A 17,259-nucleotide genomic window follows, 5' to 3' on the forward strand; every position below is an offset into this window, starting at 1 on the left:
ACATACTAGCACTAGCATTTCCACTATTGCCTTATAGGTTCCGTTTAGCGTGATCCAAAACATGAATTTGTTCATGTTGGACCAATTAAATTGACTTGCTATCATAAGTTTGATCCGATTACAATATTCCATACCATTACACACATGGCAACATAATAGTATATCCCTGTTAATATTATTTTAAAAAGAGGACAACTATTTTTACTTGCAGGTTTATTTTTTTATTTGGATTGTTTATCATATGTCGTTAGGGTATATGTTAACACGGTCTTTAAAAATTCACCAATTTTACTTTTTATAAAAAAAGTCATTTTTTTGTCTCTATAAAACTTTTATGCACATAATTTTAATTCTAAAAAAAGTCATTTTTATTTTTTATCATATGTATTTTTTACCTCTCTTAAAAATATAACAGATTTGTCAAAATAAAAAATATATATAACAGATTTTGATTTTTGTTTATAAAAATATAAAATAGGATGTTTTTGTCCTAAAATCTACTATTTTTAGGGACTTTGGTACAGAAAATTTTGGGAGGACAAAAATATGCCATTTTTATTTTTAAGAACTAAAATCAAAATTTGATTTATTTTTAGGGAAAAAAAAATATTTAATTATTCCTCTATTTATTTTGGTCTTTGTCAATAAAATCCCTTTTATTCATTTTAAAATTAAGTTAATGAAGTCCCTATGAGCTTAGCTCGGTTGATAGGGACATAACGTTATAAACGCAGGAGTTGGAGTTCGAATCCGGATACTCTAATTATCCACCTTTAAGATAAAATTTGTAGTCATTAGACTACTTGACAAAAAAATTAAGCTACTGAACATTTCGTTATAAGAATTATGTTACCAACGTTTTGGTCCAGTATTGACCCAACCCACCAATTCTGGTTGCAAACAAAAAAAAAGGAAAAGAGAGAGAATAAAATCACATGTTGCCAAATTTACTTAAGCATGTGTACCAGTATAACTTGACTATCAGGTTGTAAACTTTTAATCCCTACCATTCACATAAATATATATTAAATCAATGGACACAAAGCCAATTGGTCCAAGATGGACAAATGAATTTGTTGGTCCAAATTATACGGACCCTGCCTTATATTACTCTTATACAATACACTCTCACAAACAAACGAATTTAACGTTCTTCAACCCACTCTTAGATTCTTCTTCTTCCTCCCTTCTCCTCTTGCTCTCAAATTTTCAAATTTTTGCTCTCAAATTTTCAAATTTTCAATCATTCCTATCGCTCTCGATATGATATCATCAAGAATAACAAAAAATCTGGATACAGAAACCTTTTATTTCCTCTCCCACAAAGTACGCGAGTTCTGAAAACCCTAACTACCCAAATCGATTTCTGTTCCGATCCACTCTCATGAAGCCTTCTCGCGATGTCTGTTCTGGAAACTGGATCCACTCTCATGAAACCTTCTCGCGATGTCTGTTCTGAAACCTTTTACTACCCAAATCGATTTTTGTTCCGATCAATCGCGATGACAGCGTTGTTGTTTTCCCTATTTTAGATTTCGAAACCCTAATTTAAAATTTCAATTCTTGAAAATTTCTCCTAACTTTCTTTCTTCCATTTCTTCAAAATTTTAATTTTTAGATTTTGAAACCCTAATTTTTACTTTGGGTTTGATTTGTTTTTGTTTTAGGCGCCGGAGACGACGTGGCAGCATCATTTGTATGGAGAGATCAACATGTGGCTGCGGCGGCGGCGTTTCCTGCCCAAGGTGGTCGTGCTTCCTGCCCAAGGTGGTCGTGCGGCTTCCATAGAATCTGGAACCAAGCTCTATATATCTAATTTGGATCATGGTGTTTCCAATGATGATATAAAGGTATTTAATCTCTTTTTTGTATGTTTTATTACTAGTAATATAAATGTCTCATTTACAGGAGCTATCATGGGACTCTATTAAAGGCTTGGCTTTACAATGTTAGACTATTTTTATGCAATAATCTCAATTTGTGAAACCTTTCTTTTCCGCAGATATATCTATAAATGCTGAAAATCTTTGCATGATAAGTTTTGAGATGGTAAGCCTTTTTTTGACAAATGAGATGTTATTCCTTAAGTTTACTCGGTTTTAGGATTTGGAGAATTTCATGGTGCTAATTAAATGCACGCTTCTGATCCAGGTCAGGATAAACCAGAGGTTCAACGAGAACATAAATATGAGGTAAACTTCTCTGACTAGCATGGCTACTCTCAGGTGTTGATATTATTGGGTGATGCAAGCAGTGCACTTGGACATATGAGCAAAGGTGTAGCTGCATTGTCTATGGATAAGTTCATTCAAAGTCGACAGAGACAGGTTGTCTGTTCTTTTCTCGTGCTTTAAATTTTGATAGCCACATTGATATTACCACCAGACCTAAAATTTAAAGCTTTTGAGTAGTACTTTCCCCACATAATTTTTTCCTTAATCTCATTTTGAGTTTTAAAAAATCTCAGGTCATGTTTAGTGATTTGATAGGATGCTGTCATGTTGATACACATGTTTAATATAACTTTGTGTGACAGGAAAACAAATGTGTGGAGGATTTTGGTGACGTTGTTAGAGAGTGAGGTGGAGCATTAATTATGTTAGGCACCTTTCTTAATCCCAGATCAAAGGTTTGTCTATTTTTAATTATGTTAGGCACCTTTCTTATTAAACCACACAGTTCATTTTACTGCACTTTTGTGTTGGATACTGTTAAAGGACAATGCTAATGATACTAAGAATGATGCACAATAGAAATTGTTTGTTGATTTAGAGTTTTGGATGTATGATGATGTGTGGTTGAGTAAACGTGTATCATAAAACTTTCGAAGCAGGTTATAGTAGATTGGTCCCTAAGGTAGCTTAACCTATTGCAGAATCCATAAAAGATGGAGCTTAATATCCTATTGGGTTCTGACTAACTGTTAACATCTAACTTCAATATGTTTTTGGCTGATGTGGTTATTTGTTTATCTTTCGTGTACAATGCAGAAAATGTTATCTGGCATAAGTCAACGTCATGATGTTCCAGGTTTGTACATGCTTTTAGCCCTAACTAGTCATAATGGATTTTCTCTAACGCTGTTGTTCTCATCTGCTGTTATTGACCATAAATTGTTTTCTTCATCATGATTTTATATACTTTTTAATCAGACATTTGAGTTTCGACTTCCTTTTGGTTTCAATCTCTCACATTCCTCCTTTTATTTTAATCCATCTCTCATCTAATTATCTCTGACTTTACTTTTTCTTCGCATGTCTGAAATGCTCCTCCTCATACGATGAGAATAATGTGCTGCTTGCCGTCACCGACGAAGGTAACGACGACCCAAACCTTTTTTCCCCCCTGTTGCTTTCTTTTGTCCCCAATTGCTATTTTTAAAGCCTTTTTACGTTGTCCATATGGTTATGCTAAAAGTTATATCATTTTATTGATTTGCTTTCTACTCTCACTTGAAACCTAATTTCTTAATTGTTGCAAAGGGTAAAAGGAAACGGGAAGATAAGCATGGTCGAGATTTCCCAAAAATTATAAGAGATAGAATTTGTTATCGAATAATCAGGTGAGTATATCCAAACAAACCCATTCATTCTCTTTAATTGAATATTTTCTAATGTTGTCTCCTAATTAATATTCACCTTTTTTTAATTATGAATTTGGGGATCTTTGATTTTGTTTTTATGAAATATAGTGACTAAACCCGTTCCTGGGAGTCAAGGAGAGCATGGTGTTATTGGATCGGCGAGAAGAATTCCTTTAAAAGATATTGCTAACGGTAATGAATCAATTTAAATGCAATTCTGTATAGTAGTGTAATCATTATTAATTGAAATACACTTCTGCAACTGCTATTTCAACCTGCTGTAGTGATTTTGGACGTACCTTTTTTTTTTTTTTTTGCAGCATGAAGTGTGTTGGTTGTGTCTGTTTTATAGCAATTGTGCTTTGAACCAAATATGCCCTGTTTTTGCAGCATCGTTATTTTTCACTATCAGAATATAATTATTAGCCTTCTATGGAAGAAATTGAGTTAGAGTTTTTGAATTTGATTTTGTATATCTGCAGTTGGTTCTTCATCTTTAAAAAAAACAGCAAAATCATCAGCAACAAGAAGTTCGTTGAAGGCAGGGAAATATACAGTACGTAATGGTACATTTATTAATCGCGCAAGATGTTCACTAAGAGCTTCGTTTAGGCGGAATGTGGAATCTATCAAACCACGTCATATTGCATTCCAAGGTAATTATGTTTGAATATGCTATTGGTTTATTAAAAACATAACTAAACAGAATGGTACTGATTATATCATTAAAAATATTTGTACCCTGTTTAAAAAACCACCAGCTGCTATATTAGATGCAATATCGGCTCTTATGACTATGATTTAGTTGTTTATAATAACTTTTCCTATCAGACATAACCAGCAGATAGGAAATATAAGTTCTTTATTGAAACATATAATTGTAAATATAAGTTTTTAACCTGTCTTCTTTAAGTATCCTTTTTTTTTTTTATAACAATAACATTCTTATCGCACAGATGTCGTCGATATTACATTGATTAATCATCATGACGAGAACCAAATGATATGTGCAAATAATGCTGAAGAATCAGATATACCGTCTAATTCGGGTTTTCTTATTCAGATATATCCGCTTTCTTATTAACAGATACTTCTTATTCAGTCTAATTTAGTTTTTTTTTTTTTAATTTTTTCATTTATCTTTTTGATTCTAACACAATCAAATTTGTAACTTTCTATCTCTCTTTCTCCGTTGTATAATAAAAATCAAATTAATCAGTATATCTTCACTTTATTTGTTTCTGATTATGATGATGTGTTGCTTATAAATCTCCAATCAAGGTCTTTTTTATGAATGATTCTTTTCAATTCAACTAGTTTGTTTGTGTATTTGTCTGTTTGTTGCTTCTCATATTCCCTAACTAACTAACAACATTCCACATTACTCATTCAACAACAGTGCTGCTGCAAACATGGCCAACCAACCTAACTTTGCCCGGGATACTTGGAAAGGTACTTTATGATTGTTTTTTGTGTGCGAAGAAATCTTATTATCGACTATTTACTTGTTTGTGCCACAACATAACCTAACCATACAATGATTCTCAGATACAGATGACTGGAAACGATAAAGACCAGAGATAAATGGCCACTTCTGATTTGGTTAATTAGTTGACCAAACCCACTTTTAGGGCCGATCCTGATCTCGAACTTAAATTGAAAAATATCATCATACAACAACTAGACATGCTGCTAGTGATGTTTCTGGACTTGCTGTCAAATGGTACATATATCTTTTTACCAACGAACCAATATCATATTATCAAACCACTCTCCACATTACAGATTAAGTGTTGTTTTAATTCTTTTTGTTATAATTTGCAGCCTTGCTCCGTTAGTCAGGAAGATGAATGAGCCTTGCACCGTTAGTCATCATGCCTATTGAAATGGTTGAGTTTATATGCTTTGCATATTAACTTATCTCTTTGTTTAAAACTTGTTGTCCAGAATCACTTTGGTGTTTTGTTCTCAATCCTTTATGCTTTCAACACCTTATTTTATATGTTTTCCTAGTTCTCTGTTCCTTGTATTACCCATTCTTAACACGATATTGAGAACATGCGTATGGTTATTGAGCTTTACCCTTTTTGCTAATTTAATTTATATATTGTTATGTGGTTTAGTTATAGTTTGCTGTTAAGTTCGCAGTAGCTTTATCAACACATTTAACAAGTTTTTATTGCTAGTTTGTGACTATTCTTTAGTTTTCATGCCTTTACTTATGCTATGTGTTTTGTATGTTATAGTTTCAAATGACAATGGAAGTTACACAGATCCAATTAAATGCCCAAGCAGTGGATGGTGCTGTGAGGAAACAAGCTGAAGATAACTTGAAACAATTCCAGGTTTGTTTTTCAGTTTATATTTTTGGACGGCTCTTGGCAATTTCTACTGGGAACACAGTAAGATGTTAAATCCTGCTCAGGGTTTTTTATGTTTACTTATTATTAACTATTTTTTATTTAAATTTATGTATATGCACCTTTTAGCTGATTGTCAAGCACAAAACCCATGCTTTTATACATATACACAAGATAGATTTTATACTTAGCTAAACAAGGGTGTTTTGTTGTATTTTAAAATGGTCATGCTACTAGGACAGATAACTTGCTGATGTAAAAACTTGCCGCTGGCATTCTCATTCCTATAAAATGAATTTATAGTAGTTAAAGCCAATTTTCAAGACAGCATTCTTTCAAAGTTCAAAGCTTTTTTGTTATTTGAAAAGTTGTATTTATATTCATTTTTGTCTGCTTGGAACATTTGTCTCATCTGCAGATACCAGCAGCAGCGAAGACACAATGATGGTACTGAAGATGCTGGCCTTGTTGGTCATATATTCATCTAAATGAGGTTTTTTTTCTTTCTTTTTTCTTTTCATGACATGTTAACTAGTACAATTTTAAATTTTATAATCTGTCTATCATTGAACCATCAATTAGTAACCTATTCCCCCTATGAGAAAATTTTCATATAAGGAGATCCATGATCATTGTTTGGCTTTGGTTGTTTTTCTAGTTCAAATTTTGGCGTTCCTCTGGTGGTCTATTCCAAAGGAAAAACTATCAATGCGAAGGAGGTGCTAGCTGCTGGTCCTCGGCCTCAACCTATAATGGAAACAGTTTTAATTACTCTGATGCATGTTGGATTACATAGTGAGAAGGTGGAGTTAGAGGTAATCTTATTGATGCGCCATATATATATATATATTTTTTTTTGTTTACTTTTAAAGTGCTTTGATCCATTCTTGTACCTCTGTCTAGTGTTATTCTAGTGTATGATACAAAATACTCAAGTTTGCTTTTTATTTAGTAGTGCCGTTTGTTTCCTTTCTGATTCTGGATGCCTTTTTTCAGGCTGTTTTTATGATATGCGTGGTTTCTGCTGTTGATTCTTGTCAATGGTAAACAATATTTCCGTGTCATTTTAAGAAGCTTCCCTTTAGTGTCTTATCTTCCGTAACGTGTTTAGAGAATTGGTCTGCACTGTACTTGACGATCTTTCTAAGGAGCTTCAGTATATGACTAGAACGAAGGTAATTGTTTTTTATGTCTTTGTTTAAATTTTGACCTTGTGCAATATCTATTTGATTGTAGTTTGGTACTACCAAATGTCTTTGTTTATTTATAGTTAGATGCAAATTTAATTGTAATTTTGTTTTTTATAGAACCCATTTTTATTATAGAAAATTTTATTGGCAGATGCTTATTTGCTTTATTATGATCTCGGACAATAACTTGATTTTCATGCTTTTGTTCCGTATACATGTTACTAAGTATTGAGTGAGATTTACTGCAAGGTAATAGCTCAATTTTGCTTCTAGTACTGCTCTAATAAAAAGTCTGTTAGTTGCAAAGGCGATCTGCGATCCTTAAATATAGGACATGAACAAGCTGCGAGAGATATTTTGAATTCCATTTGTAATTTGATAAAAAATTTATGCTTCCGATTTGAAGAATTGAAAATCGTTTTATTTCTAAATTTTTAAAATTAGAAAATATTTTCTAAACACTATTTTCAAACCAGCGATTAGGGAAAGAGAGGGAGAGATAAGGCGAGGACGACCGGAAATGTCTTTGGTTTACAATAGAGGCTATTTGTGTGGATGCGAGTTGGTGACTGCAGTTGGAAAGAGAGAAATGTCCTGCTACCATCAAAGGGTGAAATACACTCTGTGGTGTGAGACATTAGGTATTGTGCCTTATGAGAATGTTGACATGGTAAGATGAAGTGTGGTCATGCTGACAGGGATCATGTCCTTGCAGAGTGGCAATTGGTGGAGATGGTAGCTGCGTGTGATGGTGTGTTCAGATCTTATTCTCGACGAAGGAGATGGAAGATAGATGTGTTGCAGATCTTGTGATGGAGGGCTGCTGATCTGGTTGTAGATCTTGTGGATGGCTGCCGATCTGGTTGGAGATCTTGTGAAAGAAGGATGCGGTTAGAGAAGAGAAGAAGAGATTGCGTGTTATGATGCAATAATTTTAGTTTCGTACTCTATTTTGTTCGTTGAATGTCTTCCAAGAATGCAATAATTTTTGCTTTTGCTAGTGTTATATTTCTTGTCCTCGTCTATAAGTTTTCACTTTTCACCTTTTTGTTCCTTTTTCCAGGTGTCCTGGACATTTTTATCATGTACGGTGCATATACAACTACCAGCTCTATCACGGATTTTTCTAAGATTTCTTTGGTTTAGCCTTGCTTTAGTTTTGTAACTTTCCTTTATGTGTATATATTTGCCCAAAATAATGATTTTTATCTTATATCTTCAGGTTTTTGTTGTTTTTTATTGATGTGTTGATGATGTTTACATTTACAACTCTTTGTTATGATGGCAGAAAAGCACTCCAGGAAGAGAGTAAAAGCGATTCAAATTCGGTTATTTTCAGATTTTATGTTATTGTTGTCGGGATTTATGCCGATGTCCAGTTTTTCATTAGTTTCCTCATGCAGATTCCTGCATTGTCATCTTCTGACAAACCAATGTGATCGTTGGCCTCTCATTCGCTTTGTGAAGTGGCCGCGCCAGGTTTTGTGTCTTCATTTGCACTTGTTTTTGTAATTGTATTATCGATTAATTCATCTTATTTTGTATGTTCAATATCTTTTGTGGTTATGCTGAATGCCGATATCGGTTTTTATATTGACTAATGAAGGAACGACATTATGTTGGACGGGGAATGTATGAAAGGAGTTTCGATTTCATAAAGTATGCACTGGATATTGTCTTGTATAATTTTTCTTTACTTATAATACATGTAGAAGTACTAAGATATTTGCTTCCATTTCCAATACATTTTTGTGAGAAGTTTAGGGGCTTTAGTTTTTTTAATTAGAAGCGAGTACTATAAGAGAGACTCCTCTTTGTGAGGGACTGTATCTTGTGTTTTTCCCGGTTTAATTTAGAAATATATAATTAAAACTACCTTATTTGTGTGATTTTTTTTATTAAGATACACCTTGTTGCTTTTCTCAGGTATATGCTGTTTTGGCTTGTCATTTTGAGTGCAAAATTTTTATTTGCTTACTTTCTTCAGGTACGTGACATACTCATAGTTGCCTCCAAATTGGAATTATACTGTTAGAACTGGTATCTAAATTAATTAAATATACTGAATTTACTAGAATATTTTAGATAATAAATCTTGAAGCACTGTTCCGAAGAGCAGTGATTACATATAATGCAGTAGCAGTTCTTCCTCTGGCCAAAACTGACAGATTCATTTTCTGACGTAACAATTACAGAAGTTACACACAAATGACAGGAATTTGAGAGCCCGTCCTCTCCCTAACCAACCGGTTTATACCAAATAATGCCTCAATTAAAACAACAAACTACTATTTATAGAGTTACACACACTAATAAAAACATAACTGACATAATTAAAATAACTTCTCCTAATAATATAATAACTGCCATTAATTACATAATAAATACGTAATAATATTTACTAATAAGTGGTCTAACGTATGCATCTGTTTGTTCTTGTGTGCCTATATGTGGGTGAGTGGATAATATTGCTTGTACCTACTGTGCGTATGCTTATATGCTTGTACACTTGAATGTTTTATTTTTGAGGTTTTCAGATCAAGCCACTTGTGAAACCAACAAGGGACATAATAAAAGAGAAAAACTTAGTTTACTCTTGTCATGATTTTGTATCTAAAAGTAAGCGGTGGTCTGTTTAAGTTTGTGGTTATGTCTTTTTGTTTCCTGTTGATGCTATTGGCTACTAAAGTGCCTTTATTTTTGCTGATAATCTCAATGCTTTGACAATTGTTAGCATATGGTCTCCAGTGGTTTTCGTAAGTGCATCACTGTTTTGCCTTTTTACCCCCTTGTATGCTTTAGTTCTACTTTTTTCGTTAATGATAGCTTTCTTCTCTCGTGGGGATGAAATTGTCTTTCAAGAGGTTGTTGAAGTTTGGTGTGAACTATGAAGTAGCACAGATATTAATGTGATATTTATGTACGACATCATTTATGAAGCCTTCTAGCATTTTATGTTTATGTTCATTTGCACTCAAAACAAGCTTTTCTGCTGAAAGCTATATCTTGAAAAACATGTTTAGCTCTTGTAAGTTGTAACTCAAATACTCAAATAAATAGATTATTTTAGGAGGTATTGAACTAATATTGAGTTGGAACATTTTCAGTACTGATGGTTGTTTTTGTTATTGATTTATCTCATCCTTTTCACCTTGACTGTTTCTATTGTGCAGGAGAATGAGGATAGATATATTATACTACCTAGGAGATGCTGCTCTGTTTTCCTATAAATATAAATAAAATACTTTACATTTTTTTTTTTTTTTTAGCGTTTATAATATAGCTCCATTACTAAGATTTTGCATCTACAAACGGTTCCCCCCGAGAGCCCCTTGATTGATTATTTGGCTTTCGTCAGGCTCACAACGGTAAATAAGCGATTCGCGGGAGGCCACCTGTGTCCATTGTTTTATATTTTAGTTTATTATTATAATTTTATTATGTTGGCATGTTTGATTTTGATTTTAGGAAATTCAACGTCTTTTTCCCAGAAAGTTGCGCTCAAGATGGCTTGTACCTTACACTGTTAGTCAAGTCTTTCTTCATGGAGCACTTGAAGCTTCTAAAGAAGATGGCACCACTTTCATAGTTAATGGACAACATGCAAAACATTACGAGGAAGGGTTGCTCCAAGTGAGATATGTCGTTTGCCTCAGTGATTGAAAGCTTTATCAGGGAAGTCACTGTTACTCTCTCACTTATTTACTTCTGTGCCTGGTTGAATATTTGACATTGAAGACCATGCTCTGAACTAGCACAATGTGCTATGTTGACTATCTTTTTGTAAACTATCTTCTAAATGTGAGATTTGAGCCTCTATAAGGGGATACATTCTAGAACTTGTCTTGTGTTCCACTGAAATTGAAATGCATAAAATTGCAGGGTAAGGGGACATATAAGAATGATAAGGCTGGATTGACACTTGCTGATCTTGCTTACCGACGTGCAAAAGCAGTGAAGAATCATCAAAAGAAATCTAATAAATCTAATCCTTTGCCAAAACCTTCCTCTTCCAGGCTAGAGGAAATGCGGGAGCTATTCCAGAGTGACGTGAAGGATAAAAAGCCGAAACGGAGAGGTTCTTGAACAGGAAAGAAGGCGAAGAAGTCATTGAAAAGCAAGTCAAGGTATCAATTGAAAAATCTATCTCATTTTTGAAACTCTTATCTGATCTTTTTAGGCATCGGTAGAAATATTAATTTCATTCTTGATCAACTCAAAAATGTCTTTTGTTTCTGTTCTGTGATTAATGTGGAGTTGTGGTCTGAGGCTTTCAATCGGGCAACTTAACAAATAATGATATAATCCTTTTCATTTTCTTGGTGCTAAGAAAATGTCTAAATATTTTTTACTTAATATCTTCCTCTAAATAGAAAGTAAAACATATCAGTTAATAAATTTGTGAGATTTTCTTTCTTTTCCGGTGTAAGAAAATATGGTTTATCCTTTAATTCACTTTCATAACTCTCATTATACGGTGATCTGAGATACTACATTTAACAGTGAGATTCATCCCATTCCCATTATATTTTAATTTTTTTTACCATTTTCATGTGGAAAATTGACATAAATTCTATTGCATTTCAATCTTCTAACTTTACTTTGTTTTCATTTTTTTTCTTCCAGAAAAGTGGTTTCTTTTATCAATCACAAGTTTCATAACACTGGCAGGGTTGCAATGCATGTCTCATATAATTTTTGTAATGCCAATATTTCTTTTCAGTAAACTTTCACTTTAATGTCTATGGCTTTGTTCTCAAATTGAGAACCCAAAATCTGCACTACTCACTAACTCAAGTTGTTTTGCGTATTATGCTGTCTATGGTTTACAATGTTTGATCTACTTCTACTATATTTTAAACGTATACGGATCAAAAAATATTTTTGAATTGTGTGGGAGATGATTTTGAACCAGTTATGTTGAATTGTGGCTACCATATTAACTTAAGAGGAGATACTTGGAATTTTACACAGAACTTAGAGTTAATTTATCTCGTTCTTTTTGCAGCTGTAACCAGTGCTGCCATGCTGATGGGTTGCAGTTCCCAGGAATTAATAACGGCATTATCTACCCATAAAATCCAACCTTGCGAGCGAGGACACTGTTGCCACAAGTTTGACATTATTGCAGGTTTGTTTATTACTCAAACACGTCCGTTCAATTTTTTGTGGCTCTAAATGCTCTATATTCAGTATGTTTATCTATCTATCTTTTTCACATTCTATTCTCAGGCAATTGAAACAAGAGATACAATTGCCAAATTTATTTATGCAAGCTTGTTTGAATGGCTTGTACAACAAGTTAACAAGTCACTTGCAGTGGGTGAAAACCATACAGAGAAATTCATTAGTATCCTTGCTTTTTATGTGTTTCAGCCATTCCAGGTATTCAATTTGTATTAATTTGCTAACATGGAGATAAGAGACTCTTGAAGTAAACAAATTGTGTGCATTTTTTGGAACAATGAAAATGCCAAAAAGAATTCATTTTATCTTCTTTCCATCACAATGGTACACTTCAAGAGTCCCACATCTTATTAGCAAGTTAAAATGAACACATATTTTGAAAATGCAAATAGAAAATGTTTTCATTAAGTCAACGGGGCCTTAAATTTTTTATTTCAAAAGAAATATTTTCATTGCTTTCATGATAATGATATCAATACAGTATAGCATATTTAATCATGTAGGTACTCGTATGATAACATTGTTTTTCCTCGTCATTCCCCTAAAACTTTACACCCTTCACTAAACCCTCACTTTCATACTTGCTCATGCTTGTACCTACTGTGCGTATGCTTAACATGCTTGTACACTTGAATGTTTTATTTTTGAGGTTTTCAGATCAAGCCACTTGTGAAAGTCACTGTTACTCTCTCTCACTTATTTACTTCTGTGCCTGGTTGAATATTTTACATTGAAGACCATGCTCTCAACTAGTGTGGGGGAGGATATTTATCTTGGAACTTCACTTCTGCTAGTTCTTGTTGATTGAATTTTCTGGCTTGTTTTAATTAAGTTATAATAGAGATTATGTCTTTGAGGGACCCTTGAAAATTTTATTTGATAGACTTGTTCAATGTTGATAATGGGGTTGTCTTTTGAAAGCTAATAATTAGCACAATGTGCTATGTTGACTATCTTTTTGTAAACTAACTTCTAAATGTGAGATTTGGGCCTCTATAAGGGGATACATTCTAGAACTTGTCTTGTGTTCCACTGAAATTGAAATGCATAAAATCGCAGGGTAAGGGGACATATAAGAATGATAAGGCTGGATTGACACTTGCTGATCTTGCTTACCGACGTGCAAAAGCAGTAAAGGCCACCAAGAGGGCACTAGACTCTGGCAAGATTGTGAAGAATCATCAAAAGAAATCTAATAAATCTAATCCTTTGCCAAAACCTTCCTCTTCCAGGCTAGAGGAAATGCGGGAGCTATTCCAGACTGACGTGAAGGATAAAAAGCCGAAATGGAGAGGTTCTTGAACAGGAAAGAAGGCGAAGAAGTCATTGAAAAGCAAGTCAAGGTATCAATTGAAAAATCTATCTCATTTTTGAAACTCTTATCTGATCTTTTTAGGCATCGGTAGAAATATTAATTTCATTCTTGATCAACTCAAAAATGTCTTTTGTTTCTGTTTTGTGATTAATGTGGAGTTGTGGTCTGAGGCTTTCAATCGGGCAACTTAACAAATAATGATATAATCCTTTTCATTTTCTTGGTGCTAAGAAAATGTCTAAATATTTTTTACTTAATATCTTCCTCTAAATAGAAAGTAAAACATATCAGTTAATAAATTTGTGATATTTTCTTTCTTTTCCGGTGTAAGAAAATATGGTTTATCCTTTAATTCACTTCCATAACTCTCATTATACGGTGACTGAGATACTACATTTAACAGTGAGATTCATCCCATTCCCATTATATTTTAATTTTTTTTACCATTTTCATGTGGAAAATTGACATAAATTCTATTGCATTTCAATCTTCTAACTTTACTTTGTTTTCATTTTTTTTCTTCCAGAAAAGTGGTTTCTTTTATCAATCACAAGTTTCATAACACTGGCAGGGTTGCAATGCATGTCTCATATAATTTTTGTAATGCCAATATTTCTTTTCAGTAAACTTTCACTTTATTGTCTATGGCTTTGTTCTCAAATTGAGAACCCAAAATCTGCACTACTCACTAACTCAAGTTGTTTTGCATATTATGTTGTCTATGGTTTACAATGTTTGATCTACTTCTACTATATTTTAAACGTATACGGAACAATAAATATTTTTGAATTGTGTGGGAGATGATTTTGAACCAGTTATGTTGAATTGTGGCTACCATATTAATTTAAGAGGAGAACCTTGGAATTTTACACAGAACTTAGAGTTATTTTATCTCGTTCTTTTTGCAGCTGTAACCAGTGCTGCCATGCTGATCGGTTGCAGTTCCCAGGAATTAATAACGGCATTATCTACCCATAAAATCCAACCTTGCGAGCGAGGACACTGTTGCCACAAGTTTGACATTATTGCAGGTTTGTTTATTACTCAAACACGTCCGTTCAATTTTTTGTGGCTCTAAATGCTCTATATTCAGTATGTTTATCTATCTATCTTTTTCACATTCTATTCTCAGGCAATTGAAACAAGAGATACAATTGCCAAATTTATTTATGCAAGCTTGTTTGAATGTTTGGAAGGGATGATTAATGTTCCTTGATACCATATATGTTTGGAATGGCTGTTTATATGAATTTATAACATGTTTGAATGAATTTTTGAGTTGATTTAATGTTAAACCGCCTTAGAAACTCAAGAACAGATATTTTCTTTCTGGTGTAGTTCGCTAAGCGACCAGGAGTTCGCTGTAGCGAACAGGTTCGCTGGATCTCGCCGAAGCTCGCTATGAGCAGGTGATTCCCGGGTGAGGTTCGCTTAGGCTCGCTAAGCCTTCGCTCAGCGAATAGTTTGTTGAAGCTCGCCAATGCTCGCCATGAGCAGGTGACTTCCTGGTGTGGTTCGCCATGTCTCGCTAAGGCTTCGCTTAGCGAAGGCCTCTGTGACAGCAATTCTTGTTGATGTTTGTAAGTGTGGTTAGGCACTTGTAACATGGTTTAAGAGTATCCTTACATGATTGTTGATACATGTTGATACTGTTAATGCTTATTGTTAATCGTTATATGAATGATAAACGTGTATGCAATAAGTTGTAGCTTAAAATGAGCAATGTTATGTTTTGGCATTAATGTGCAATGTTAAGTGAATGTGTTAGGATTGTGTTCCCGCATTCATAAAAGTGTAGCTTCGAGCTAGAGAATCTCATATGGTTGATATGTGTATGCATACATGCATTCATGATTGTATGTGAACATTGGAAACTTGGGTTCCAATAACGAAAATGGATTATGTGTCCATAATGAAGCCGAGGATCGGATTAGATGAATCCATGAGTCCGGAGTTGCTATCCAACAGGATATAAAACTGTGTTGGCTTATCCAAGGGAGATAAGATGGTTCGGTAAGTTCCGACATATCCAGCATGATATAAAACTGTTCTTGGTCCACCGTTGGTGAGACACCTTGGTACCACATGCATTTAGTTATGTCTAGGGATGACATGACAGTGAATTAATTGGCATTAGATACCTTAGGGTAAATGCGCATATATTTGATAAATGGTATGTGACATTATCTGGTTGAATTGTGTTGAACTTTATTAATTGATAATCGTTTAGTGCGATGTTTTGGCGTGAGTTAGAATATGTATGATGTAGTTCGAAAGTGCAAGACCTTTCTTATGCTCGTATGATATGCGATTATGTTTTCTAACTCTCTGCTTTGTGTTATTTGCTGGACCTTTGGGGGTTCAGATATTCAGGCTGAGGATTGTGCCGACGTTTAGACTGCTGTTCTAGCGTGGTGTTGAAGTACCTTTTGGTGAGGAGACTTAGCATAGATTACTCCTCTTAGTACTAGCTTTTGACTAGAGTTTGTAAATAGTAAATGCTCTGGTAATGTAACATCGAGTCGGGGTTTTCGCTTGGCTTTCATCGTATATCGGTGTTACCTTTTTGATATGCTAGTTCTTGTATAAGTGACATCCTTAGGGATGAATATGGCTTATGTATATATATATGTATATATATGCATGCTTGGTTTGATTGGAATCCGCTGTTGCTTTTCATGTTAAATTTCATGATGCTCTGTGTGTATGCTTGTGTTTTAATTACCGCGTGGCACTCTGCCTTTACACTTGTTGAAAAGTTTTTAAAATTACGTTTTTAAGGGTAGTATGGGTTAGGGTGTTACAATAGTGGTATCAGAGCAGGTCGGTTCGTGTGAACCAATTAGGACTTTTCTTTTCCCCGTATGAGCATGTGTAGGGAACACTGTTAGTACTTTCTAACGTCTAGTTGTGATTCGTTCAGGAATCATGGCTGCTGCGAGAACGAATGCTCAGATTGCGGAGGCTTTGGCCGCACTCACCAACATTGTGGTTAGAGATCACCAACCTAGAAGAGAGGTAGAGATGAGGTTGGAAAGGTTCATGAAGCAGAAACCGCCAACATTTACCGGAGGTTACAACCCGGATGGAGCTCACAAGTGGCTGGAGGAACTTGAGATAATTTTTGAAGCAATGGATTGTTCCGAGGAAGGGAAGACAACCCTTGGGACATATGTGTTGCGTGAGGAAGCGAACGTGTGGTGGAAGAACGCCAAGTTGAGGCTAGGACCCGGTGGTATGGCTATACCATGGGCAATGTTTAAAAGAGAATTTTTGGTTAAGTATTTTCCTGTTGATGTGAAGAACAAGAAAGTGGTGGAATTCATGGAGTTGAAACAGGGAAATATGACGGTAGCTGATTATGCCGTCAAGTTTGAGACTTTGTGTGCGTTTAGCCCGCATTACAACACTATGGAAGCGGAGAACGACAAGTGTGTGAAGTTTGAAAGTGGTCTACGTCCAGACATTAAGCATATGATTGGATTTTCACAGATAAGGGATTTTGCGACCCTTGTGAACAAGAGTAGGATCTGTGATGAAGATGGTAGAGCTAAGGTGAACTACTACAAGGCTGTGAATGACCGAAAAGGGAAAGGACAAGAGCGCGGAAAACCTTATGACAAC

General features: G+C 34.4%; 1 long non-coding RNA gene across 35 annotated transcripts; it reads left to right on the forward strand.

The window, feature by feature from the left end:
* Nucleotides 1-1,089: 1,089 nt before the first annotated feature.
* Nucleotides 1,090-16,324, forward strand: LOC123921093. 35 transcript variants are annotated; one of them, XR_006813950.1, is made up of 27 exons: nt 1,103-1,850; nt 2,003-2,049; nt 2,152-2,192; nt 2,226-2,327; nt 2,537-2,629; nt 2,991-3,316; nt 3,483-3,562; nt 3,692-3,775; nt 4,066-4,239; nt 4,983-5,035; nt 5,132-5,306; nt 5,408-5,472; nt 5,830-5,928; nt 6,362-6,436; nt 6,602-6,758; nt 6,940-6,986; nt 7,055-7,118; nt 7,360-7,382; nt 8,197-8,218; nt 8,422-8,441; nt 8,537-8,612; nt 8,740-8,792; nt 9,060-11,260; nt 12,142-12,264; nt 12,366-13,663; nt 14,544-14,666; nt 14,768-14,823. It is a non-coding gene; the product is annotated as an uncharacterized LOC123921093 (long non-coding RNA). The 35 variants fall into 35 exon arrangements; XR_006813924.1 differs by lacking the exon at nt 7,360-7,382 and adding an exon at nt 11,760-11,833 and having other exon boundaries at nt 1,102-1,850; nt 6,940-7,118; nt 7,610-8,612; nt 12,366-12,518; nt 12,978-13,663; XR_006813944.1 differs by lacking the exon at nt 7,360-7,382 and having other exon boundaries at nt 8,356-8,612.
* Nucleotides 16,325-17,259: the final 935 nt, after the last annotated feature.

The sequence above is a fragment of the Trifolium pratense genome, linkage group LG4 (genome assembly GCF_020283565.1).
Source record: "Trifolium pratense cultivar HEN17-A07 linkage group LG4, ARS_RC_1.1, whole genome shotgun sequence".
NCBI lineage: Eukaryota > Viridiplantae > Streptophyta > Magnoliopsida > Fabales > Fabaceae > Trifolium > Trifolium pratense.